General features: G+C 45.0%; 1 pseudogene; it reads left to right on the top strand.

The window, feature by feature from the left end:
* The first annotated feature begins 769 nt into the window (after window positions 1-769).
* On the top strand, window positions 770-27,404 carry LOC125173193 (60S ribosomal protein L35a-like; annotated as a pseudogene).
* Window positions 27,405-27,812: the final 408 nt, after the last annotated feature.

Consider the following 27,812-nt stretch of genomic DNA (forward strand, 5'->3'; position numbering starts at 1 on the left):
TACATGATAGTTGATTTTAAACTCTTGTTCATGGGGCGCCTGGGTGGTTCAGTCAGTTAAGCGTCCGACTCTTGATTTCGGCCCAGGTCATGATCTCCTGGTTTGTGGTTTGACCCCCTTCATCAGCTCTGCACTGACAGAGCGGAGCCTGCTCGGGATTCTCTCTCCCTCTCTCTCTCTGCCCCTCTCCCGCTTATGTTTACTCTCTCTCTCTCTCAAAATAAATGTGTAAAGCGATTATTAAATTCTTTTGTTTATTTCTATTAAAGATGCTCCTTTTCTGAATATCTGCACAAATCACAAGCTTTTGAGATTGTCCTGGCTCAGTTCTTGATTTGATTTTTCAAAACTAGCTGCCTTAAGGAGACAAGATTACTAGTGAAATGTTTTCAGACGAGGCCACATCTTTAAAAGCGTGATGCTAGGAGCCTGTGGATCGCCAAGTAAAAGCAAAAATTATAGTTTAGAAGAGAATCTATTTTTTTAACTCTTCATTGACGTATCTTCATTTCCTTGCTCTTTCCTCTGTTCTATTAATATTTTTTTAAGTAAGCACCACACCCAACGTGGGAGTTGAACTTATGACCCCGAGATCAAGAGTTGCATGCTCTACTGACTGAGCCAACCAGGTGCCTCATTAGCAATAATTTTTTTAAATGTTTATTTATTTATTTATTTTGAGAGAGAGGGAAGGAGAGAGAGCACGGGGGGAGGGTAAACAGAGGGGGAGAGAGAGAATCCCAAGCAGGCCCCACGCTGCCAGCTCGGGGCTCGGTGTGGGGCTCAATCTCATGAACTGTGAGATCATGACCTGAGCCTAAATCAAGAGTCAGAGGCTTAAACATGTGAGCCATCCAAGCACCCCTCCCCACTTTTTTAAATGTTTATTTATTTTTGAGAGAGAGAGGGGGAGGGAGAGTGCAAGCAGGGGAGGGGCAGAGAGATGGAGACAGTGAATCCCAAGCAGGCTCCACGCTGTCAGCTCAGGGCCTGACCGGGAGGGGAGGGGGATGGGGAGCTCCAACTCAGGGACCATGAGATCCTGACCTGAATGGACATTGAGAGTCGGACGCTTAGCTCATTGAGCCACCCAGGTGCCCCACCAATAATTCTTGGAGAAAAAAAAAGCCTATATTATTTAAAAGCCTGCTTACTTGCATTTGTTTGTACCTTTCTGCAGTGTGTGGATCTGACCGTTAAGGTGGTATTATTTTGTTCCTTTCACATAACTGGCTTTCTGGAAAAATGTTTAAGTGACATGTGACTATAGTGCATTATTTTTCCTACTTGAAGTCCCTGTGGTGGAGGGATGTCTGCTGCTTAGTGTTCAGCTTTCAGTCAAGCCCGTGGTGGTATGTTATTGCTGTTTCTTTTCCCTCATCTTTCCAATCTTTCAGGCCTTCCACTCATTTTCTTCGTCACCGATTTATATTTTTGAGCACTTTGTGTTAGAGACAGTTGCGACACCTACAAAATGAACCGCGCCTGGATTCTACACCCAAAGACTTTGCCACGTAGTGGAAGAGAGAAGATGCGTAAGAACTACACAAGCAAGGTAGAGATTGCCAAGTGCTGAGAAGAGCAGTAAAGTGCTTTGTAAGTTCATGTCAGAAAGAGATGGTTTCCAACCAAAGGAGAGAAAAGTTGGTAGAGGACCGTGCGTGTGAACTGGCGGTGGGCAGTATTTGGACATTGAGAAATAGAGAAAGTGTCCCAGATGGAGGGAGCAGCATAAGCAGTTGAACTTGACAGGTGTGGAAGGCAGAAAGGAGAGGGGTGAGGAATAGAGTGGAGAAGCCAACGGTGATTGCATCGTGAGCATGGAAGGTGGAACAGGCAGGGGCACAGGAGGGGCGGTCAGATGTGATTCGGGAAGTCTCCTGGCAGAGAGGAGAGTGAAGCAGAGGCTCTGCAATGGTTAGGCTACTTAATGAAGTAGAAACCGGTCGGTCTTGGCAGTAAAAATGTAAAGGAGGGAGGAGTTCAAAGACTTGACACCTGACTGATTAGATGGTGGGGCAAGGGAGGAGGTGGAATCAAAAGAGGCTCCACCCGGGCTTCTGGAAGAGTGCCGGTGCCAGTGGCAGAAGTAGATGGCACTACTCAGGACCAAGGGTTTGGAGAGAGCCAACGAGTTTTAGATTTATGAAGTTAGAGTTGGAAGCAGGGACATCTGGTGGGCATGGCCCACCAGGAGTGTAGTTAGGGCTCCGAAGGGAGGCTCAAGCTGGAGATAGAGATACACAAGTCTTGGGCATGGAGTTCATTGTTGAAGCCAGCTGTAAATGATCAAGGAAGAAAGCCCAGGACAGATTCTGGAGAGCAGCTGTATGCAATCTACTACTATAGTTTATTTACGGGCCCAGGAAGAGCTCACTTTCCCAAGAGCCTCCCAGCTAGGGAACCCGGAGCTGGTATTCAAAGGCTAGGGGGCTGACTTGCCTCCTTCACATTCCACTAGGAGTGATGGTAATTTTTTGAAATGTTTATTTATTTATTTTTGAGACAGAACAGGGGGGAGGGGCAGAGAGATAGGGAGAGAACCCCAAGCAGGCTCTGGCTGTCAACACAGAGCCCCATGCAGGGCTCAAACGCATGAACCATGAAGTCATGCGCTGAGCTGAAATCAACCCACTTAGCCACTCAGGTGCCCCTTGGAGTGGCGGTATTGAGGAATGTCAGCTCTCCCCCCAACTCTAGCCTTCTCACTCCCACACTCCACCTGAACGACTGACTTCTTGTTTGCCTCCCCTTCCGGACAGGAATCTCCAGCGTCTGCATTGTCAGCTCCTGAAACTCTGGCCCTGAGCACAGCATGCCTACCTACCATCTCCCAATACGTATTACTGAATGAAGTTAGTAACCTCAACGTGTTTGTGGACAGAAGGAATGCAGATTTCAGGAAACTTAGAGCATCTGGTGAGAGGCAGCGCAGTGCTTGGTTAAGGCTGTGGACTCCGGAAAAGACTTCCTTAGTTCTAATATAGACGCCACTATTTAAGAACTATGTGATCTCAGGTAAGTCACTTAACCTCTCCCTGCTTCACTTGCCTTGTCCGTAAAATGCATTGCAAAGATTGCAGAACACCACCCATGGAAAGCACTTGGATTAGCCTGTGGCACTTTTCAAGTGCTTCGTAAATTTTAGTTACACTCATTTCGTAACTAGAGGAAACGGTGTAAGATACAAACAACATAGACTAATTCCTAAAATAAGTGTCTAGGGGAAAATGAACAAATAAACAAAGATTAGGTGCGGAGAAGGAAGATGGGGATGGACAGGAGTTGAGGAAAGAAGTTTCTGATAAGGGAGTGCCGATTTTGATAATACAAGAGAACATAAATAACCCACAGGTAGGGTTACTTTTACCCAGTCACATTCCCAAATATTCTAGGATGTAATCGGAAATCCAGTTAACTGAGTATAACTTTGCCTTTTGCTTTGAAACTTTAAAAAATTCTTCGATGTTTCATCTTGCATGGTAACGCATTTAATGGAACGAAATGTGTCATCGTATCCTGATTTAGAGAATAGGTGTTGGGTTAAAAGTGTCTAAGAAAATAAATAAAATATAAGTATAAAGAATAGAGTAGAAGGTCCTTTATAAAAACACTGCATATTACCTGCTAAACGAAAAGAGTCGAAAGCAAATTTTAAGAGCTAGAGCGGATATCACCTTCACATTCTTAGAGCCCAAATAGGGTGCCCACAGTAGTTACCCTCTTAACCATGGGTATTTCTTTAAGACTAAAATCTTCCCTCTACTTTCTTTTCCCTTCAACTGCTGTCATTTCTTTTTACTGCTAAACATTATACTTGCTCTTTCCACGATGACTCCTTGACCCACTGCAGTTCAGCTCTCCCCTTGTCATTTTCCTGGAGCCATTCTTTCCAAGGCCACCAGCGACCTTTGCTGTCACTCTCTTTAACTTCTCTGAACCAGTCAGCACTGATGACATTCCACTGTCCTGTTTCTCCATTCAATTCTCACATGCCTTTTCTGGGTTCTTTGTTAGTCCCAACTCCCTTCTCCTTCAGTGTGAACACGTCTCAGACTCATTCTTCAGCCTTCTCTGTTGTTCTTCCTCTGCACACGAAATCCCACTGCAGGATCCTTCTGCTCTCGTGGCTTAAATGTTGACCTCCCTGGAGATTAACGTCAAACCTGTGTCTTAGCTCTGACGGCTCTCAGACTTCAGCCTCACATCTGCTTCCTGAGGACCTCCACCTCTATATTGGGCCACCGCTACGAATTTGGTTTATCTAAATCCCAACTTATCTTTCCCTCTTTTTCTGTTTTTTTACAAAAGTTTTAATTTAAATTCCAGTTAGTTAACATACAGTATTTGTTTCAGATGTACAATATAGCGATTCAGGACTTCCATACAATGCCTAGTGCTCATCACAAGTGCACTCTTTAATCTCGGTCACCTATTTCACCCATTCCCCACCACCTTCCCTCTGGTAACCATCCGTTAGTTCTGTATAGTTAAGAGTCTGTTTCTTGGTTTTGTCTGTCTCTCTTTTTCCCCGATGCTCATTTGTTTTGTTTCTTAAATTCCACATATGCGTGAAATCATATGGTATTTGTCTTTGAGTGACTTATTTTGCTTCGCATAACATTCTAGCTCCGCCCGTGTCATTGCAAATGGCAAGATTTCATTCTATTTTATGGCTGAGTAATATTCCATTGTATATATATGTGTATATATATATATATATATATATATATATATATATACCACATCTTTTTTTTTAAAAATGTTTATTTACTTTTTGAGAGAGAGAGAGAGAGAACATGAACGCAAGCAGGGGAGGGGCAGAGAGAGAGGGAGATAGAGAATCTGAAGCAGGTTCCATGCTGTCAGTGCAAAGCCTGACGTGGGGCCTGGACCCACAAACCATGAGATCATGACCTGAGCTGAAGTCAGACACTCAACTGCCTGAGCCACCCAGGTGCCCCTATACAACATCTTCTTTATCTGTTCATCAGTTGAGGGAGATTGAGCTGTTTCTATAATTTGGCTATTGTAGATAATGCTGCTATACATATCAGGGTGCATGTAACCCTTTGAGTTAGTATTTTTGTATTCTCTCAGTAAATACCTAGTAGTGAGATTGCTGGATCATAGGATAGTTCTATTTTTAACCTTTTGAGGAACCTCCATACTGTTTTCCAGAGTGGCTCATCTTCCCATTTTAAGCCAGTTCTCACCTGAGTCTTTGCCCTTATTCATTTGTCCACTCATTCATTCAGCAAACATAGAGACTCCAGGTCACCCACACTAGAATCTCCAGTCATCTTGATTTCTCCCAGTTTCTCCCAGCTTTTCATCCCTTGGTGACTAACCTAGCATGGCAGTTTCCTAACTGGTATCCTTGCTTCCAAACTCTCCTCCCTCAGATCAGCCTTTACATACACTCCTACCCGACTAATCTTCCCACGTCACTCCAAAATTGACCAAGAGTAATTTATGATTTCAGATCTGAGTGTCCTTCATTCAATCTCCTTCCATCCCCCCATCGGAGGGTCCCAACGTAGATTGATTTTTCAAGGCTCCTTTGTAACCTGTTTGAGCCAAATTTCATTGTGTGATCATCTACAGCAAATGTTCTTCCCTTCGAGCCCCTCTTCCGGCCAAACTTCTCTGCACACACGTCTGTGCACACCCACCACCCAGTGTAGACCTGCGATGATGCATTCTATTAAGACCCTCCCTTTGCTTTTTTAAGAACTACCTACTTTAGAGCCTACTTGCAAGGCATTCCACCCTCAAGAAGATTCCCTCTCCAGAGGAATCTTCAGTCACTTTTCCTTGGTAGCACTCACCGCCTATAGCACTAATTTGCTGCAGAACATGCTTCTCTGACTTACATTTATCTTTCTGTGTCCTGTGCCTCCTTAAGCAGACCAAGCCACGTTCAGATAAGAGTTTCTCTTTTTAAAATCTTTATTGCTTCGGATGGGGTCCAATGCATACATAGTAGAACCTCAATAAATTGCTGCTCATGATGAGGCCAGGAGAAGCTAAATCATACATCTACCTTCTTGGGTATATCTTGATATTTAAGTAAATCTTCATATTTAAAATTGGTGATCATGGCAGGCACCTGGGTGGCTCAGTCGGTTAAGCGTCTGACTTCGGCTCAGGTCATGATCTCACGGTTCATGGGGTTGAGCCCTGCATTGGTCTCTGTGCTGACAGCTCAGAACCTGGAGCTCGCTTCAGATTCCATGTCTCCTTCTCCCTCTGCCCCTCCCCACCCCCCTCAAAAATAAATAAACGTTAAAAAAAAATTGGTGATCTTGGGGTACCTGGATGACTCAGGCTGCTAAGCCTCCGACTCTTGATCTTGGCTCAGGTCATGATCTCACAGTTGTGGGACTGAGCCCCATGTCGGGCTCTGCTTAAGATTTTCTCTTTCCCTCTCTCTCCGCACCCCCGTGCCCCCGCCAAATAAATAAATAAACCTAAAAAAAAATAAATAAAATTGGTGATCTTGTCTGTAACCGTCATTTGTCACAGCATATGCTAGATTATCAGCATTTCGTTTACCCATGTCCTATCTCCCTCAAAATATGTGCAGAATATTAATCATTAAAGAAGCATATCATGTCCTTTTTGTTTGGTTTTTATATACTGATGGACTAGCAGTGCCAAAACTGTATCTGGATTTTGATATTTAAAGTATAACATCTTTGGGGACCCTGGCTGGCTCAGTCAGTGGAGCATGAAACTCTTGATCTTGGGGTTGTGAGTTTGAGCCCCACGTTGGCTGTGGAGCCTACTTAGAAAAAATAAATAAAGTATAACATCTTTTTTCTGTTCATGGCTCTTACCTACAACATTTCTCTCTGAAAATAGTAAGAAACCTGGGGCTGTAGTTTATTTCTATTATTACCATTTGTTTCTCTTATCATACTTCTGTTTAATTAATAGGCTACTTGACAGAATAAATTTATTCCTAAAAAGTTGGCAGTAAATCTGATCTGTTTTAATTAATCATATTTTCTTGTTGACATAAATTACCAAATTGGAGATGCTCTCCTTTGGGAAGCGTTTTAGGTCTAAGACTAAATAAAAACCTTGTTAGAAAATGCAGTGAAACCTTAAAATCACATACAGGCATACCTTGGAGACATTACAGGTTTGGTTCCAGACCACTGCAATAAAGTGAATATTGTGGTAAAATGAGTCAAATGTATTTTTTGGTTTCCCACTAAATATAAAAGTTATGTTTATACTATAGTGTAACCTATTTTTTTTTTTTTATTTTATTTTTTTTATTTTTGGGACAGAGAGAGACAGAACATGAACAGGCGAGGGGCAGAGAGAGAGGGAGACACAGAATCAGAAACAGGCTCCAGGCTCTGAGCCATCAGCCCAGAGCCCGACGCGGGGCTCGAACTCACGGACCGCGAGATCGTGACCTGGCTGAAGTCGGACGCTTAACCGACTGCACCACCCAGGCGCCCCTATAGTGTAACCTATTAAGTGTACGATAGCATTATGCCTAAAAACACAATGTACATAGCTTAATTAAAATATACTTTATTGCTAAAAAATGCTATTTGTCTTCTGAGCTTTCAGTGAGTCTTCATCTTTTTGTTAGTGGAGGGTGTTGCTCAATGTTGCTGGCTGCTGACTATTCAGGGTGGTGGTTGCTGAAGGCTGGGATGGCTGTGGCAATTTCTTCAAATAAGGCAACAGTGAAGTTTGCCACATCGATTGACTCTTCCTTTCACAAACGATTTCTCTGTAGCCTGTGATGCTGTTTGATAGCATTTTACCCACAGCAGAACTTCCTTGAAAATTGAAGTCAGTCCTCTCAAACCCTGCTGCTGCTTAATGAACTAAGTTTCTATAATTTTCTAAATCCTGGGGCGCCTGGGTGGCTCAGTCGGTTAAGCGTCCGACTTCAGCTCAGGTCATGGTCTCACAGTTTGTGGGTTCGAGCCCTGAGTCCCACTCCGTGCTGACAGCTCAGAGCCTGGAGCCTGCTTCGGATTCTGGGTCTCCCTCTCTCTCTCTCTACCCCTCCCCTCCTTGCACACTCTCTCTCTCTCAAAAATGAATAAACATTTTTTAAAAAATTAAAAAAATATTCTAAATCCTTTGTTGTCATTTCAACAATCTTCACAGCATCTTCACCAGGAGTAGATTCCGTCTCAAGAAACCACTTTCATTGCTCATCAGACAACAGCACTGTACTGTGAGAAAGTGCTCAGGAGTCCAAGCTGCTTCTCTAAACTAGAAGTTTAAGGGGCACCTGGGTGGCTCAGTCAGTTAAGCATCCTACTCTTGGTTTCAGCACAGGGCGTGATCTCAAGGTCATGATCTCGAGGTCATGAGATTGAGCCTCACATCCTCTCTGTGCTGGGGGTGGAGCCTGCTTGAGATTTTTCTTTCTCCTTCTGCCCCTCCTCCCACCTCTCCAGAAATGAAATAAAATAAACTAGACAGTTAACCTTAGGAAATTAAACTCACCCTCCAGGATGTTAGTTTTCCCATCCATAAACAGGGAATTAGGCTAGATTTGTGATTTCTAAACTTTGCTCTGTGAAGGCCTCAAGGTCCCTCAGAGTGATGGGTGGGACTAGAAAATGGAGTGGGGTGAACAGTCAGGCTCTGTGATCCCCCTCCTTTTTTCATGGGCTTTTCTTTGAACAGTGAGTTCTGGAACTAGAAATTTTAAATGTTTGACAATCTTTGGAGTATACAATTTCCCAGAGTCCTTCCAAATCCGAAATTCTAACTTTTATTTTTTGTTTTGAAAATAATGTCTTCACTATGAAGTATAGCTATGCTAAGCTGTTTTGGATTCTTTTTTTAAAGTCATATTTTCCCCTCCTTATGCCACCAGAGATTCTAGCTTTGTAGGGTCTCGAAGACTGGGAGGATCCAAACTCTAACAAAGTCCGTTGAGTACAGTATTTAGGGAACATCATGCCATCACAGAAACTCTTCAGATATTCATGTAATGTAACATACTAGTATTCTCAAGGTATTTTGTTATTTTGTCTGTTAGCCTTTAAAAATTCCAGCAACACCCTTCTGCTGTTGGTTTTGTTGATCTAACGTAGTGTTTCCGGGTCCTTGGGCTGGGGATGCTCCAAACTCTCCTGTTATGGTGCGTCCAATGGGCTTTTCCTTAGTTCCTGGGCCCTGGTAGATCCTACCACAGTGAACCATTATGGCTCTTGTGAACTCTTTCCCTTGCTGAGTGATCAGTGCCTCATCTTCCTCATCGGATCCCTTTGGGCTATTTATTAAAATTTATTTTTTTTTAATTAAAAAAATTTTTTTTAACGTTTTATTTATTTTTGAGACAGAGAGAGACAGAGTATGAATGGGGAAGGGGCAGAGAGAGAGGGAGACACAGAATCGGAAGCAGGCTCCAGGCTCTGAGCCATCAGCCCAGAGCCTGACGCGGGGCTGGAACTCACGGACCGCGAGATCGTGACCTGAGCTGAAGTCGGCCGCTTAACCGACTGAGCCACCCAGGCGCCCCTAAAATTTATTTTAAAAATATTTTATTTAGAGATTTTTGAGAGACAGAGAGAGAGAGAGCGTGCACACATGCAATCAGAGAGGAGGGGCAGAGGGAGAGAGAGAATCCCAAGCAGGCCCCACGCTCAGCTTAGAGTCCAATGTAATGCTGGGCTCGATCCCATGACCGTGGGATCATAACCTGAGCCAAAATCAAAAGTTGGACACTCAACTGACTGAGCCACCCAGATGTTCCACCTTTTGGCTGTTTTTACTGACTTTTGCATCCCTTTCATTCATAGTCTTTCTCAAGAGACTCTTTAAATCCACCAAGGTGCAGGGGATTGGCTCCACCTGATACCCCAGTGATCTGTGCATGCTTCCACATAGGCCCCACGGTTGTCCCAGAACACGAGAGCCGAGTGCGGAGATGCTCTAGGGTCATTTCCACTTGCCTCCCTGTCTCCCCAGGCAGTCGTCATGTGAGCTTCTCGTTGCTTCCTGGCTTCTGATGAAGTGTGAGACCTTGTCCCCACCTTTTGACCTACAGGCTGTGGCACTGGCCCCTCAGCAACAGAACATCCTGCATCCACCTTGTAGGTTACCTGGCCCCTTTTGTTTTAGTATTGCCCTGTGGGACGCGGGACATGACGTGCTGGCACCTTTGCCCATTTTTCTTTTGCTGTCCGCCTAAAGTAACAAACTGTCTGAATCTAACAAGGCTGCTTGTTTCCCTACTGGCCGAATCCATCAGCCTTGCTTGACACATGGCAGCCATCTGTGGACGTTATCCCCGTCCTTGCTTATTCGCTCACTTCTGTCCCAAATATGCTGTAGAAAAATTTTAAATGTGCAAACATGCTACAGCACCAACTAGATTGGAGAAAGCTTTTCCAGATTGAATTTTTAAAAAATTTTTTAAATGTTTATTTTTGAGAGAGAGAGAGAGCGCGCGCGCAAGCGGGGGGGGAGGGGCAGAGAGAGATGGAGACAGAATCCCAAGCAGGATCCAGGCTCCAAGCTGTCAGCACAGAGCCCGAACCGGGCCTCGAACCCACCTGCCGTGACATCATGACCTGAGCTGACGTTGGACCCTCAACCGACTGAGCCACCCAGGTGCCCCTTCCAGATTGTATTTTAAAGGCACCTTCTCTGCTGCAGCAATTGCTATTTGTTGGAATAGCAATTTATTCATCATTTCTAAACAGTGTTTCCTTTGGAGCAAACTCGTAATCCATTCGCTGGTTGGCACTGGGAAAATGTTTGGATTAGTTTTAGTGCCATTAAGAATGTTTGTCGGAGTAATAGCCTTAAAGCCTAAGTTCATCCATTATTCAAGGACTAATTATCTGTTCTGTTTATTATCCAAGCTCCTGAGGTCTCCCTACTCTTCCTCTGACTACTTGTTTTATGGACATTTTGTGCTGTCTAAGCACATGGGCCACAGTGCGGGAAGGGGAAGTTGGGTGCTTCAGTTAGTTCTCATATTTCAGGAGTTATAATTGCAGAATTTAGGGGAGGAGGTTTGTTTGTTTTTTAATGTTTATTTATTTTTGAGAGAGAGAGAGAGCACTCAAGCAGGGGAGGGGTAAAGGGGGGCAGAGGATCCGAAGCGGGCTCTGCGCTGAGAATAGAAAGCCCAGTGTGGGGCCTGAACTCATGAAATGTGCGATTCTGAGCTGGGCCAAAGTTGGTTGCTTCACCTACTGAGCCACCCAGGTGCCCCTTGGGGAGGAGGCTTTTCTAAGTGGGCAGTGGGCCCTACTTCTTCTGGTAAGCCTAACACTGCTCCTGGTATTCTTTTTTTTTTCAAGGCCCATGCATGATATTCTTGAACATTCCATTTGAAGTGTAGAATATCAGAAGTGGAAGGCTAATCTAGCCTCACTCCGTAAGGTAAGAACCATCCTTCACTACACTTACAAGATGTCTCCTACCTTCACTCCCTCTCCGGTAAGGCATCCTATTATTGTGTGCCTCTAGTGAGACCATTCCATACGTTACTGAAATCTATACATTCCAGCCATTGGTGCGTATTCTGCTCTTGGGGCGCATGCCTATCAAGTATTCATTCTCTCCCCCACAGTAAAGATCTGAGTTCTGCCACTAATTTGTTTAGGGACCTAGTTTAGCCAACGTCCTAACTTCCTTGGTCTTCTATTTCCTTCTCTATGAAAGAAAGAAGTCAAATGAGAGTATTTAAAGTAACTTTCAATTCGGAAAGTCTAGGGTACTGTGATTTTAGTAGTGAAGTCAGTATTTCCATTTATTGATGCCTAGTTATTTTTAAAAATGGAATTACAAATAGTAGGTCTCAAACATGATTTATGGTCACTAAATTCAAGTGTACCCATAATGCTGCCTAGCGAACAAGTGGTCCCTTTACTCTTCTCTTTCCTAGAGGGCAAGTTCATACTTTCTCCTCTTTCCTTGAATCTCACCTCATACCTCAGCCTCAGTTTGAGCAGATATCCTTGCTTCCTGTTTCACTAAGAAAAGTGAGGCAACTAAAGACAAGTCCTACATGCTCCTATGACACTCGTACTCACTGGTAGATGTATCTGTTCCCATTTACCGCCGCCCCCCTCCCACCCCCTTCTTTCTTGGTATGATAGGAGAAGTATCCATGCCCCCAGCAAGGGCTTCCCCTTCCACTTGGGCTTGGATCCTCTTCCCTTTCATTTACCCAAAGACTCTACTCCAGTAACTTTCCCTTCTCTTCCCTACTGTTTCCTTATCTTCTGGATCCTTTCCACCTGTATACAGACATGCTGTATGTTTCACATCTTAAAAGGGAAAAACCAAAAGAGACTCTCTTGCTTCCTCATCTCTAGTTATTATTCCATTTTTCTTCTATCCCTTAGAGCAAATCTTGAAAGAGTCGTGTGTACTGGCAGTCTCCAGTTTCTCTCCTTCCATTCTCTCTCAAACCTACTTCGATGAGACTTTCACCACTGCTTCCTGCCCCTGTGGTCCACAGAACTGCCCTTTCAAGGTCATGTGCACCTCTGAGTTGCTAACTCAGCCCTTGTTCCTTCATTCACTTAGCCTAGCAATAGCACTAGACACGGCTGACCACTCCATCCATCTTAAAACTCTTTTTACATTTATCTTTATTTACATTTAGGACAGTAGATTCTCTTGGCCGTTTTTCCTTCTCACTTGGTGCTTCCCGGGCTCTCTCTGGATCGTCTTCTTCTCACTGCTCCTGTAATTCTGGGTGCCCCAAGGCTCGGACCCTGCAACTCTTCTCCCCACACTCACAATCTGGCGACCTCCTCCAATCTCTTGGCATTAATTTCCATCTATTTGGTAGCTGCTGATTTATATCTGGTAAAACCACAACAACAACAACAACAGGCCCTAAATGGAGTCACTTATGCTAAGGCTGTATCGCCAGTGAGATTTAACTCAATTACAGTTTTGGTTCTCTCAGAAATGGGATCTTAAGCCAGTTAGGAGTTGCCTGATCAGCACTAGTTAAATCATCTGCCTGCTAGGTCCCTTCCATCTCTCATAAGGAAAGTAACCTTCCAATAACCAATCCGCTCTTCTGCCTAGTATAATTTCCTTGTTCCTGCCTCCCTCTACCTATAAAAGTTTTTCATTTTGTATAGCTCCTTAGAGCTCCTTTCTACCTGCCTGATTGGATGCTGCCCAATTCATGAATCATTGAATAAAGTCAGTATGATCTTTAAGATTTACTCAGTTGGATTTTGTGTTTTAACATCTCAATCCAGTATCTTTCTTCTTATCTCCAGACATGTGTATCTCTGTCTTTGACATCTCCGTTTGATTGTCCAAGAGGTTTTCTTTTTTTTTTATTTAAAAAAAAAATTTTTTTTTTCAACGTTTATTTATTTTTTTGGGGACAGAGAGAGACAGAGCATGAACGGGGGAGGGGCAGAGAGAGAGGGAGACAGAATCGGAAACAGGCTCCAGGCTCCGAGCCATCAGCCCAGAGCCTGATGCGGGGCTCAAACTCACGGACCGCGAGATCGTGACCTGGCTGAAGTCGGACGCTTAACCGACTGCGCCACCCAGGCGCCCCAAGAGGTTTTCAAGTTCAGTGTTCAAAACTGAGTTCCTCATGTCTACTCCATTGGACCCTTTCACCTTCTTCCTCATCGTCCAATTGCTTCCTCCTAAAATCTTGGTGTCATCCTTACTCCTCTCTCTCTCTTATACCCTACATCTAGTTCACCGGCAAATCCTGAGGGCTCTGTTCTCACAATATACTCTGGCTACTAACAACGGTTCATCTGATTAGCCACCTCCACTGGTTACCACACTGGTCCAAGCTGCTGTCATCTCTTGCTTGGATTATTTCAGTGACCGCCTGGTCACCCTGCTTTTGTCCTTGTCCCACTCCAGTCTAGTCTCAACATGGAAGCCGGAATGACTCTGTTCAAACATAATGGGATCACTGAGTCCTCTGCTCAGAAACCTCCATGGCTGCCTGTCTTAGGCTGATGCAAGGCCCTACTGGTCTGGCTAATACCTTGATCTTGTCCCCCCAACCCCCTCCACCCCAGCTCTGCTGGGTTCTTTGGTCCTTCTTGAATGTGGGGCATGCTTCTACTTTAGGGTCTTTGTAATTAATTTCTCTGGACTTGGAATGCTTTTTCCACAGACACACAGATAAAGCTTGTCTGTGTACCTACTTCAGGTCTTTACTCAAAACAGTACATTTTTGTGAGGCTTTCCCTGGCAATCTTATCTAAAATTTCAATCTCCCCAACGTTGACTACTTTTTCCCTGCTTAATTTTTTTCTCTCCTTACCACTTGTCACTAATATACTATGTATTTTACTAATTTATATTTTAATGTCTGTCTCCTTTGTTGGAATATAAGTTCCAGAGAGCAGAGATTTTTGTCTCTATTGTTCACTACTGTACCTACAACTGCACCTCGAACAGTTGGCATGTAGTAAATATTCATTCATTGGATGAATGCATGGATGATTTGTCATTGTTCCTTATCTGCTATGAAGAATCGTTATGATTTAGGGGCGCCTGGGTGGCGCAGTCGGTTAAGCGTCCGACTTCAGCCAGGTCACGATCTCGCGGTCCGTGAGTTCGAGCCCCGTGTCGGGCTCTGGGCTGATGGCTCAGAGCCTGGAGCTTGTTTCCGAGTCTGTGTCTCCCTCTCTCTCTGCCCCTCCCCCGTTCATGCTCTGTCTCTCTCTGTCCCAAAAATAAAAAATAAACGTTGAAAAAAAAAATTTTTTAAAAGAATCGTTATGATTTATATTTATTTATATAAAACATTCTTTAACAGTATTATACAAGTACCCCATGTTCTTACAGAAGAATTAGAAAATGTGGTTAAGCAGAAAGACAAAAATATCTGTAATGCCTTCATTCATAAATAACCTTTGTGACAAATTAATGTGTCCTCTAGATTTTTCTCTCTGTAACAATATACTTATGTATTAAAAGAAATAGGATTCTACTATACATGTGGTTTTCTAGCCTGCCTTTTAATTATTTAACATATGGTGAAGGTCTTCCACTATCAATAAATCTGCATCTCCATTGTCATTTTTAAATGGTTGCATAATAATTCACTGTGTGGCTGAACCACAATTTATTTAACTAATTCTCTTTCTGGACAATTATACTATACATATTGGTCTCAAATTGATATAAAGGTGTTGGCAGATTTCAGCAGCAAGAGACCGAGGGCAAGCATCCCAGAACAGCTGTCTCCAATTATTTCAAGACTAAGGATGGCGAGTATCTTGTGTAGTTCCGGAAACAGGACTTGGATTAGTGGGTGAACGTTAAATAAATTGATAGGAATGACTTTGTAATACTCCTTAAATATGGAAAAGGATGTCTTCTTGACATAAACCCTTTGTGGAAGTTTTCAAGGAAAGGCTAGCTGTCCTTATTTCTGAAATAATTCCTGCCTCGAAAATGGGTTTGAAGTCAACGGTCCTACAGTTAGTTCTGTGACTTCCATAAGCAAATTCTGTAGAAGACTTGAGAGCGATCCTCTCGTGTGGGTGTTATGTGGCCAAAACGCTGTGGCTTCAGGCCTCCTCCTGCCTCTAGTCAAGGCAGGAAAACCAAGTTTCCAAAATGTATCTTCTTCTATGTAGCCTGGGAACTAAGAGTGAGAAAGCAAATAGGGGTTAAGTGTTTAGAAGAGTTTTTCTTCTTCTGGAAATTCCTTTATCTCCCGCTTACCTCACCTTCCATTTTTATCTTTACTTTATCCTTTAAACATTTTTTTTTTTCTTTCCCTCTTTGACTTCATTTTTGATACTAAATGGAAGCTCCAGGGTTGGTGAGTTCGGCTGTGGCCGAAGGGTGTGGGGCATGACCCGAGCAGCTCGAGGTCAGGGATGGAGGGTGAGGGGTCAGGGCTGAGCAAGCAGCTGAGGAACCTTGGGGCCTCCCCCTGCCCTGTGTCTCACCCACCTGAACTGGCCATTCCCAACTTCCCATTGTGTGCTTGCTACTTTCCCTGTTAGAAGGCTCCCCTTTTGCAAATGCCCTCCTTCCCCTCTTGCAATCATGCCTCTCCCTGTTTTTGATAAGTAGACCTCAAAAGACTCAACATTCCTTGTCTTCGTTTCTGAGTCCGCAAGACTTCTTCGCAGACCTCTCGCTAGCAAAGAAGAGAGTAGACTAAGAATAGTTCCCCTTAGCGTTGGTTGCTGGTTGCTTGCCGATTGAGGAGGGCCCCAGAGCTGTGTCACCTGCAAAACAGCCACTGGTCACCCAGGGCTACTCAGCCCTTGAAACATGGCTAGTGGGAATTGAGATGGGTTGTACGTATAAAATACATACCAGATTTCGAATGCTTAGTATGAACAAAAGAATGTAGAGTGCCTCATAAAGAAATTCTTGTATGGGGCAACTGGGTGGCTCAGTCGGTTAAGCGTCCGACTTCAGCTCAGGTCATGATATCTCGGCACGTGGGTTTGAGCCCGGCGTCAGGCTCTGTGCTGACAGCTCAGAGTCTGGAGCCTGCTTTGGATTCTGTGTCTCCTTCTCTCTCTGCCCTTCCCCCGCTCATGCTCTGTCTCTGTCTCTCTCAAAAATAAATAAACATTAAAAAAAATTAAAAAAAAAAAGAAATTCTTGTATTAGTTCCATATTGAAATGATGTTTTGAGTTACTGGGTTATATACAAATGTATTATTAAGATTAATTATATCCATTTCTTTTTCCTTTTTAAAAATTTTTTTAATGTTTATTTTTGAGAGAGAGTATGAGTGGGGGAGGGGCAGAGAGAGAAGGAGACAGAATCTGAAGCAGGCTCTAGGCTCTGAGTTAGCAGCAAAGATCCTGATGAGGGGCTTGAACTCACAAACCCGTGAGATCATGACCTGAGCCGAAGTCAGTCACTTAACCCACTGAGCCACCCAGGCACCCCTCTCTCTCCTTTTTTAATGTGGGTACCAGAAAATTTAAATTTATGTATGTGGTTCTCCTGTCTTTTTGCATCAGCCTGCGTTTCTGTGGAGCAGAGGTGCTCTCGAACTTTGCTGCTTGAAATGCAGTCCCTATAGCAGCATCAGCACATCCCAAGAGTTTGTCCCAGATGCAGAGTCTCGGGGGTGTCTGGCTGCCTCAGTTGGTTGAGCGGTTGAGCGTCTGATTCTTTAAATGCAGAATCTCAGAGCTCACTCCAGATCTAAAGCAGAAGACTTTGCCTTTTCATCAGATCCAGGAGGGGTTCAGGTGTGCATTCAAGTTTGAGGCAGTCCTCTGCCAGGGCCTCCTGGAAGTTTAATGCATCTCTCTGCTCCCAGGAGCGCGTTCGAGCAGGCCACTGCAGCTGCTAACCAACACGTAAAGAGGCTTTCTGAATGTTGCTACCCAAACCTTTTTTTCTTTTTCTTTCTTTTATTTTGTTTTCAGTCCCCCAGCGTGGACTGGGACGCTGTCCTCTGCTGACACCACGAGGGGCCGGCTGAGAGGTGGGCTGGGGAGAAGCAGGTGTGTCAGAGTGAGGGAGCCATCAGCAAGCCTTGTTTGGCCTCAGGGTAATGGTTAACTTCCCAGGGAGAAGGAAGCAATTGAGACCGTGGACTTTAGTTTCTGGTTCTTTTTCTACAAACTTCCGTGGCCTTGGTTTAATTATCCTCCCATGTTGGAGTACTGCAAACACTGGCAATAGGCTGGGTCCTTTTATATCCAAGTCTCACGAATGAGGGGGTGGAGCCACGAAGAGCAAGGTCTGTGCTTTTCATCGTGGCCTGGGTTTCTCCCCGCCTCTGGATGAGTCAGACAAGCTGTTTAGCTTCATAGAACCTCAGTGAGCTCTCCCACCGATAAATTATAGATTGGGGTTTTGAAAATAGTAACGAATGAATGACTCCAGTAGATTTTTTTAAACAGCTTCATTGAATGTCTCCGTTGGTTTGGGCTTCTCTCACAAAGTGCCACAGATTGGGTGGCTCATAACACAACAGAATTAATTTATTGGGGACTGGGAACCTGAGACCAGGGTGCTAGCTTGGTCAGAGTCCTGGCGAAGGCTCTCTTGCGGACGCCCACCTTCTTGAACCCTCCTCTGGCCAAGAGCAGAGGGGAGCAAGTTCTCTCCTTAGGGCACTCGTCCCATTCGAGAGCACGCTGCCCCCATGGCCTCATCTAACCCTGATTACCACCCAAAGCCCACAGTGAGGGGTAGGGTTTCAACGTGTGAATTTTGGGTGAACACAAACCTTCAGTCCATAACACGGAGACATAATTTACATGCCGTAAAATTCACCCATTGTAAGTGCACAATCCGAGTAGAGTTTTTATTGTAACTATGAAGAAAAGTAATGACCCTCTCCCGAGGCCTCCTTTTTTAGATTCGATCACACAAAATTGTGGATGTTTAACTGTTTTTGACCTACAACGTGATTCAGCCTTACCTCTGAAATGCTGTTTGTCAAAATTCTTTCAGAATAAGAGAATATTTTGCCAGAGAAATTTTCAGGTAGGGTGATGTTATGCCATATTTTAAATCTCTCTTTACAGTAAATTGCAGTAGAAGCTATTTCACGCAAATCTAGATTTGATATTTCTATTTTTTTTTTTACAAATAACTCTTTTCATACTATAATTCACTCTGCACTTGGAAAATGGATTTTTTCGTCCAATAAACAGATCTAATCAACTTTTTCTGATAAAAGCTTTTTTTTTTAATATTCAGAAAAAAGAATTAAGAGACCTGAGGGAGAACTAAAATGGATATTTTGCTGTATGTAGAAATTATGATTTTCATAAAGAAAATAAATATACATGCAATAAAAAGAGATGTAATGGAGAAATGACTAACCAGCACAAAGGAAGTAGCAGACCCAGGCTGGCTTACGCCCAATGAACTCCTCAGGCTGAAAATGAAATGTGAATATTAACACTCTATTTTATCTTCTACCCTCACTTTCTTCATAACATAATTGAGAAATACATGTTTGAGGGATACAAATACGCATTTCATTAATATAAACCTGTGTATATTCTTTTCTTGGTTAGAAAAAAAAGCCTTATCCTAGCCTTCAGGGTTTGGTTTTTTTTCTCTTTTTATTTCTTAAAGCTACTTTTATTTATTTATTTAGGTGTTTTTTGTTTTTGTTTGGTTTTTGTTTTGTTGTTTTTTTTTTTTTGAGAGTGAGTGAGTGAGCAGGGGGTGGGGCAGAGAGACGGGGGGCGGGGGGGGGGGGGAGAGAGAATCCCAAGCACCCTCTGCGCCCTGTGTGGAGCCTGATGTGGGGCTCAATCCCACAACTGTGAGATCATGACCTGAGCTGAAATTGACTCAGATGCTTAGTTGACTAAGCCACCCAGATGCTCCTATTTCCTGAAGTATTTAAAATTTTTTTTTTCAACGTTTATTTATTTTTTGGGGACAGAGAGAGACAGAGCATGAATGGGGGAGGGGCAGAGAGAGAGGGAGACACAGAGTCGGAAATAGGCTCCAGGCTCTGAGCCATCAGCCCAGAGCCCGACACGGGGCTCGAACTCACGGACCGCGAGATCGTGACCTGGCTGAAGTCGGACGCTTAACCGACTGCGCCACCCAGGCGCCCCTCCTGAAGTATTTTAATATTTTAGAATAATTTTTACCTTTTAAACAAAATTATAAATAGACATGGTTTAAAAATTTCAGGTATTTCAAGAAGGCTTGTTACGAAAAATAGCAGAACTCACTGCCTCCCTATTTTCTCTTTCTAGACACAAACTTTATTAGGTAGTCCCATTGTATAGGTGAGAAAACAGGCTTGGAGAGGTTCATTAACTCATCCAAGTTCATGTGGGTAGGAAGTGATGTAACTATGGCGAGAACTCAAATTTGAGCCCGGGGCTTGAGCTCTGAGCTATATTGCTTCTCGGTTACAAAATGTATGGGACTCCATTGTTTCTTAACAGGGCTTTTCATGAGATGTCTCTCTCTCTGTCACACACACACAAGCCATCAGGCAGAAAGGAAAGAAAAATACAAGGTTAGTGAGATCGAGCCTCCTATGACACTAGGTGGATCAAGTCTGTTGATTCCAGAAGTGCTGGGAGGAACCAGGTCCCTGGCTGTGGATGTTCCCGTCCCTCTCTGCTGGGGAGTCTGTTCTTTGCCCCCCTTTGCCCCATCCAATGCTCACTCCTTTCTTACTCCTTAGCGTTGCAAAGTTTGGGCAGGTTCTCAGCTGGCACCCAGTGCCGGTGGCAGCCGCTCAAACAGATACACCACGAAGGTATTTTCCAAGTTGCCTGAATGAAGTGTTTTTCTTAAGTTTATTTATTTATGTTGAGAGAGAGAGAGAGAGAGGGAGAGAGAGAAAGCGGGGGAGGGGAAGAGAGAGAGAGAAGGAGAGAGAGAATCCCAAGCAGGCTCCGTGCTGCCAGCACACCGCCCGACGTGGGGCTTGAACTCACGAACGGCGACATCATGACCTGAGCCGAAATCCAGAGTTGGTCGCTTAAACGACTGAGCCACCCAGACGCCCCAAGTTGGCTGAATGAACTTTTTGGTCAGAGCAGGGAGTGTGTAGCGGGTAAAGAGAGAAGCTTTAAAAATAGGTGTCTAGTAGAAAAAAAATCTTCAGGGAAATGGGAGGAAGGAGCACCCCCGCCCCCCTTGAAACCACAGGGGACAGCTTGACACCATGTGCCCGGCCTCAGGGAGGAAGCTCAGGCACACTGAGCTGCCACCGTCCTTGCTTTTTGTCATCTGGGTCAGGGGCTTCGTTCCTTCCACCCGTCTGACCTCTTCCTTCCAGAGCTGCTCCGAAGGGAGGGTCGCTTTCCTGCTTCATACAGCTCAGCCTTTGGGGCAGGATCGCTTGTAAAAGAGGAAGAAACCTGTAGAGGGAAATTTGACTGTTGCCCGTGGAGACTGTAGATTTTTTTCACAAATATCAAAGATGAATTTATTTGCCCTTTTATTTCCCATGCATCAAGCCCCTTGCTACCCGATGTTGACCGGTGTGAGTCTGAGAGATTTGCTTTGTGGCTGTTGTCAGTCTTCCCCAAGAACCCCTCCAAGCTTCATTTCCACTGAAGTCACTAAGGGTGTGTGTCGTTACAGTAAAGCCTTGACAGGAACAAAGCTCTCCTTGGCACGCTCATACCCAATAAGGTATGTCCTGCTATGCCATCAGCCTCAATGGCTTTACCATGCATCTAAGTAGGTGGTTTTCCCTGATTTTTTAAAAGAACACGTGTTTTCCAACAAGAAAAATTCTCTTAAGGTGTAACCCAGGAAGAGTTGCGACACTCTGTGGCTGGATGGGAATGGCTTCAGCAAGAAGAAGTGCAATATTGCATTTAGGTCTAAATATCTCTCCATCTTCCTTTTTCTCAACGTTTTTGTTTCTCTCCTCCTCCCCTTTCCCCACCATCGCTTCGCTGCTGGCATTACAAACCCAGCAGATCCCAGACAGCTGTGTGCACCTATGTAACATGCACGTACGTGGTGGAAATGTGCACTTGTTTGCCGTCTTCCCTTCTGCCGAAATTCTGCCAGACTTGCAGGGCCCTGGGGTTCTCCCAGGAGAGCAGGGATGGCTAGAAGTGAGCTTTACTCTGACATATGCAAATGTTCACCTGTGGTGCCTGGCAGGGCAGAGCTCAATGCTAGGTTCTTTAATATCCCTGGAGAATGCTGGTCTGGTCTTGGCCTTCTCTTCCCTCCCCTCCCCTCCCCTCCCCTCCCCTCCCCTCCCCTTCCCTTCCCTTCCCTCCCCTCCCTCTTTCTTTCTCCTTCCTTCCTTCCTTCCTTCCTTCCTTCCTTCCTTCCTTCCTTTTTTTCTTTTCTCTTCTTTTGAATTTTAATTTTTATTTATCTCTTTTATTTTATTTTTTATTTTTTAAAGTTTACATCCAAATTGGTTAGTATACAGTGCAACAATGATTTCATACAATGCAACAATGATTTTAGTGCCCCTTACCCATTTAGCCCATCCCCCCTCCCACACCCCCTCCAGCAACCCTCAGTTTGTTCTCCATATTTCTGAGTCTCTTCTGTTTTGTCCCCCTCCCTGTTCTTATATTATTTTTGTTTCCCTTCCCTTATGTTCATCTGTTTTGTCTCTTAAAGTCCTCATAGGAGTGAAGTCATATGATTTTTGTCTTTCTCTGACTGCTACAACACCTTGTCCCCGGGTTAGCAGCTCTTTTTCTCCTTTGTGCCCTCATGGCTTCCATCCTCTCTGTCCACCACTTCCAGCGCTATCACTGGGTGATTTCCCCTTGCCAGCCCTGCCCTTCCACAAGCCCTGCGTTGGGCTCCAATAGCCCGGGATTTGAACCCCTGCCTCTGCATCTACCACGTGGCCTCATGCGGGCCATTGTCTTGGAACTTCCGTGTCCTTTCCACTTGTAGCGATGTGGCCTGGGGGTCTGAATTTGGCCCACAGCTACTGATGCCCTTTATTTGTCCTGCACAACCTATTATGGATATTTCAAATTAAAAAACATATTTTAAAAATATAGAGATATATAGGGTACCTGGGTGGCTCAGTCGGTTGGGTGTCTGACTTCGGCTCAGATCATGATCTCCTGTTTCGTGGGTTCGAGCCCCGCGTCGTGCTCTGTGCTGACAGCTCAGAGCCTGGAGCCTGCTTCGGATTCTGTGTTTACCTCTCTCTCTGCCCCTCCCCAGCTCACATTCTGTCTCTCTCTCTGTCTCTCTCAAAAATAAACATTAAAACAATTAAAAATATAGAAATAAATAAAATGTATGTATGTGCATATGTGTATATATACATGTACCTACGCGTGAAAGTATATATACATACACTCTGTCTATGTTTTGCTAGCTTCTCTGAAGAATCCCTGAATTGGGCTGCTCTAATCATATAGCATACCAAGCTGAGCAGTGGCTCTCCCCTTTAGATGACATGCTTTGTCACCACCCCTGCCCCATGCCAATTTTGTAATCTGCGATAATTGACTCCCCTGAATTGCTCTGATGGCTCTTGGAGCCCAGCTGTTTCCTGACCCCCTTCTGCACTGCATGTTTGGGTCCCTAGTACAGGATGAAAGGGCTGGAGACAGGAGCCACATTATTGAGGGGGACTACATTTGCTACATGCCTTTATTGTCAGTGTGGTATTTTCCTGCCCAGGACCTTTGCTCGCACTCTACATTGAACCTGGACTGTCCTTCATCAGTCTTAACCAAAGAAAGCATTTCTTTCTTCAGGGCCCAGCGTATAGGGTGCACCTCGCACCCTTAAGCGTTTTCCTGCTCTCAGCACTCGGACTAAGCCCCTTCTTTGCTTGTGCTCATGCCTCTGTTGAGCACCGATCTCGGTTATTGACATGTCTGCCTTCCCCACCCTGCTTCTGCGTCTCCAAGGCAGGGGCCCCATGCAACTCACTGTCGATCCCATCCCCCTGCCTTGCTCTCTAGCCTTCTAGCTCTGAATGCACTGTCTAGACCCAAGCTAAGGGCCAGTGGATGTTTGTTGAACTGAAGTCCTCAGGCAAATTCAATTTTCTATTTTTATATTACTTGAAACTTACGCACGAAGACAAGTATTTGTTCAAGGCTGCAGAGCTCTATGAAAGAAGTTTCTGGTTAAATCTTTCTCGCTCATTGCTTTCACAATGCCTGACACATCACAGGAGTCCAATAAACAGCAACTAAAGGAAAGAATGAGAGGTCTTTGTAGCAAAGACTGGAACCCAAGTCTCTTTATCTTCCCAGTGTAATATACATTAAACCAAATTGAATTCTGCATTGGACGTCAGTTGGCATTCTCAAGGAGGTCCGTGTTGTTCTCCCTCCACTTAATTAGGGCGCTGCCTAAGAAAAAGAAGAAATACCCAGAAAAAGGTTGTTCTCATCCCTCACCATAGGAACTTCTTGTAGGATTCGGATACTGTGGGTTTCTACATTTGGCCCATCCCACGCTGAGTGGGGTAAGCATGTGGGAAATCTCTAAGAATGAAAGAGAGAGATAATTATGTCTTTCCCAGGTAGTTTGATACATAACACCAGCTCTCCTTGCTTTGCTTCTTAGACCTGTGTTCAGAGAAATCTTCACATCCATCTTCTCTAATTCAACCTTGCTCTCCAAAAATGAGCACAGCTTTTATTCAAATGCTATTCAAAGAGGAGAGGTTCACACACTGGTTAGTGGCAGGTACCAGAAGACCATCTTGCCCTGACTCGCTGCATTTCTACCTTATAATTGGATGGCACATACATCTGAAAGAGTAACATTAAAGTTGAAGTCAAGTGTTAGGGAAAAAAGAGAATTTTCATTGTGAAAATTCCCTTAACATACGCCTCCTTTTTTTTCCTAGTTGATTCTACATCATAGGTGATGGCTTCTCAAGTCCTGGAAGAACGTGGGACTTTTTATTTAGTGTGTACAGTATGGCAAGGTGGCCCCGTCCGGGGAAGAATTTTTGATATCGTTAGGATGTAGGTATTTGGAGTTAGTTCCACGAAGGTGTTTGCTTCCTGTTATGAGTTGAATTATACCGCCCACCCCTACCCCTGCAATTCATATAGCGATGTCCTGGTCCCCTTTACCTCAGAACATGACCGTATTTGGAATTAGGGTCGTTGCAGATGTAATTACTTAAGAGGAGGTCATGTTGGAGCAAGCTAGGCCTCCAATCCAGTAGGATCCGATCGTGTCCTTATAAAAAAGGGGAAGTTTGGAGAGACACACGCACACAGCGAGAACACCATGTAAACACAAAGAACACCGAATATGGCAGGCAAACCTCCCGAAGCTAGGCCAGAGACGTGGGACAGATTCTCCCTCAGAGCAACAGAAGGAATGAACCCTGCTGACACCTTGACCTTGGACCTCCAGCCTCCAGGGCTGTGAGACGATATGTTTCTGTTATCTAAACCACGCGGTGCGTGGTACTTTGCTTTGGCAGCCCGGGCAAACTCACCCTTCCCTTTTCACTTCGCTTGCAAAAAGAGCGGCTTGCAAAGTTGAGGTGCTTACCTGAAGGTCTGGTGGGAGGATTCTGAGGGAAAGAAAGTTCTAGCTTCTCTGTTTCTGGTGTCGGTTCTACCTCCTTTCCCAGCAGCAGGGCACAGTGGTTAAGGGTGAGGGCACTTGAGCTGGACTTGATTCTGGGACTTGAATCTAATACTTAACCTTCCTTGTGCTTTGATTTCCTGATATGGATAAATAGACAGGAATACACCACCTCTGTGGGGGTGTTGTGTGGTTTAAATGAGATCAGTTACAAATCTTATAGGGTGTACTCTTTAATGTTCATTTTGGGAGAGCCCGCGAATGGGGGAGGGGCACAGAGAGAGGGAGAGAGAGAATTCCAAGCAGGCTCCGTGCTGTCTGAGCAGAGCCTGACTCGAGGCTCAACCTCATGAACCGTGATTTCATGACCTGAGCTGAACTCAAAAGCCAGACGCTTAACCGACTGAGCCAGCCAGGCGCCCCTACTTGTGTCTTTTCAATGGAATCTCTCCTCGTGTTTCTCTCCAGCCAGACTGTTTGATGCTGGGCCCTTCCTTTTAGCCCTGTTTGTGTATCTTCACATGACCCCCCTGAGCGGGTGACCTGGGAAAACGGGTGAGACAGTTTATCTAGGCAGTACCTGCATCAGTATGGCTGAGGACTGATTAGAAATGCAGATGCTTAGGCTCCACCCCAGACTTACCAAAGGGGAAACATTAGGGGCGGGACCCAGGAATCTGTTCTAGGTGATTCTGATACGTTTGAGCTTCAGAGCCCCTGATGTTGGATGACTTTCCCGTTGTCCCCACAGAAGCCCCTCGAGATGTGCCTTCCTTCTCCCCCTCATGCATGCCCTTTCCCCAGGCCATGGTAACACCTGCTCATAAAATAGGAAGTGGTGACACTATGCCCCTAGCCTTGACCTCGTTCTCTGAGTGAATGCTCTCCCCCTGAGTCTAAAAGGAGAATGGCTTTCTCTGGCAAGGACCGTGGGAGGAGCTTTCTTTTCAACTCTGGATGTGACTCTGTCCCCACTGCATTCAGGGGCCACATCTCTGTCCATGTGCTCACTGTCTGCTATAGGTCCTGTGCCAGGCGGACCTTCAGTAATGTTTACCATAGGAGGAGGGAGTGGCAAATTGCACGGGTTACTGACAGATTTCTTAGTGCAGCTCCTTCTATCGAGGGGAGTGAGGGCTGGCGTGACACATCATTTGTGTCCAGTTCATGTGGACCCAAACCACACTGGGCAGCCTGAGGCAGGAGGAGACTCGGGCTTACTGGGCTGGCCCTGCCACTGTGGCTCATGGACTGTCCCTGGTCCTCAGCGACCTCCCCGTCCTGGTGTGAGGCCACCTGGGCTTTGCCATGCCACCTTGGCTTGTGACACTGTGCCTCCTGATTTCTGTCACGTCCTTCCCTGGTCTGTTGTTAACCTACTCGAGGTCTTTTCCCCTGTCTGTACCCTAGTTCCGTCCTGACGTGGATGGCCACACTGTCACCTCAGGGAGTGCTGTGTGGTGGAGGGAGGCTTGGGACCACAGTGTGGGGTGTGTAGGCTCGTCTCTGCCGTGGTCTGCCTTCACCTCCTATGGTTCCCCGAAAAGCGAGCCATTCCCATACTCCATGTCCTCCTTCCTCTGTCCCATATCCATCCCTCACCTGCTCCCCTCTCCCTTCAATCTCTCCGGGAGTCAGACTCACGCCCCTGTCACAACCCCTCCCCTTGCCCCCACGACGGAGGGCTCCGCTGAGTCTCACCACGTTGGCAATACCCGCACTGATGCATTTGCATGCAGGTGGCCTCCCTCCTCCAGAGACACCGCTGCTCTGACTCTCCTGGGAGGATTTGCATGTTAATAGGAGGCTCTCAATTACCAAAAGCCGTCACGTGTCAAAGTAATGAATAGTTTAGGGGGGAATACAATTCACTAGGCCAGCCAGTGGGCACGGTAGTTTGGGGGCAGGCCTACCAAAGCTACCTGCCTACCCGAGGCCCCTCCTCTCGGAGGACCGCCAGCCCTGAGCCCTGCCTTCCTGCCTGCTCACTCCCAATTCATCACTCTGTCTCAGGAGGAGCCTAGCACAGCCTGTTGATTTTTCAACATTTTTTTGTAACAGCCCTTCCGCCATCTTGGAACCTGTGGAGACCTGCTGCGAACAGGACTCCTGAAACGACAAATATGTCTAGAAGGCTGTGGTCCGAAGCCATTTTTGCTGGCTATAAGCGGGGTCTCTGGAACCAGAGGGAGCACACAGCTCTTCTTAAATTGAAGGTGTTTATGCTTGAGATGAAACTGAATTCTATCTAGGCAAGAGATGCGCTTATGTGTACAAAGCAAAGAGCAACACAGTGACTCCTGGTGGCAAACCGAATAAAATTGGGGAGATCTGGGGAAAAGTAACTCGTGCTCATGGAAACAGTGGCATGGTTCGTGCCAAATTCCGAAGCAACTTTCCTGCTAAAGCCATTGGCCACAGAATCTGTTTGATGCTGTACCCTTTAAGGATTTAAGCGAACTGCAAATTAAGTAAATAAAAGTGTAGATTTGTTTTCTTATGAAAAAAAAATAAATATATAAAATAAAATAAATTTTTTTTTGCAATCAGCTTTATTGAGACATAATTCGTAAACCACAAAATTTACTTTTTTTTTTTTTTAAGGTTATGTGTTTTGTTTTAGCAAATCTCTGCAGCCAATGTGGGGCTTGAGTGCACTACCCGTAGATTAAGAATCGCACGTTTTTCCAGCTGAGGCAGCCAGGTCAGCCCAAAGTTTACTGTTTTAAAAATTTTTTTTTTCTTTTTTCAACGTTTATTTATTTTTGGGACAGAGAGAGACAGAGCATGAACGGGGGAGGGGCAGAGAGAGAAGGAGACACAGAATCGGAAACAGGCTCCAGGCTCTGAGCCATCAGCCCAG

This window comes from Prionailurus viverrinus, chromosome C1 (assembly GCF_022837055.1).
Source record: "Prionailurus viverrinus isolate Anna chromosome C1, UM_Priviv_1.0, whole genome shotgun sequence".
NCBI classification, from domain to species: Eukaryota; Metazoa; Chordata; class Mammalia; order Carnivora; family Felidae; genus Prionailurus; species Prionailurus viverrinus.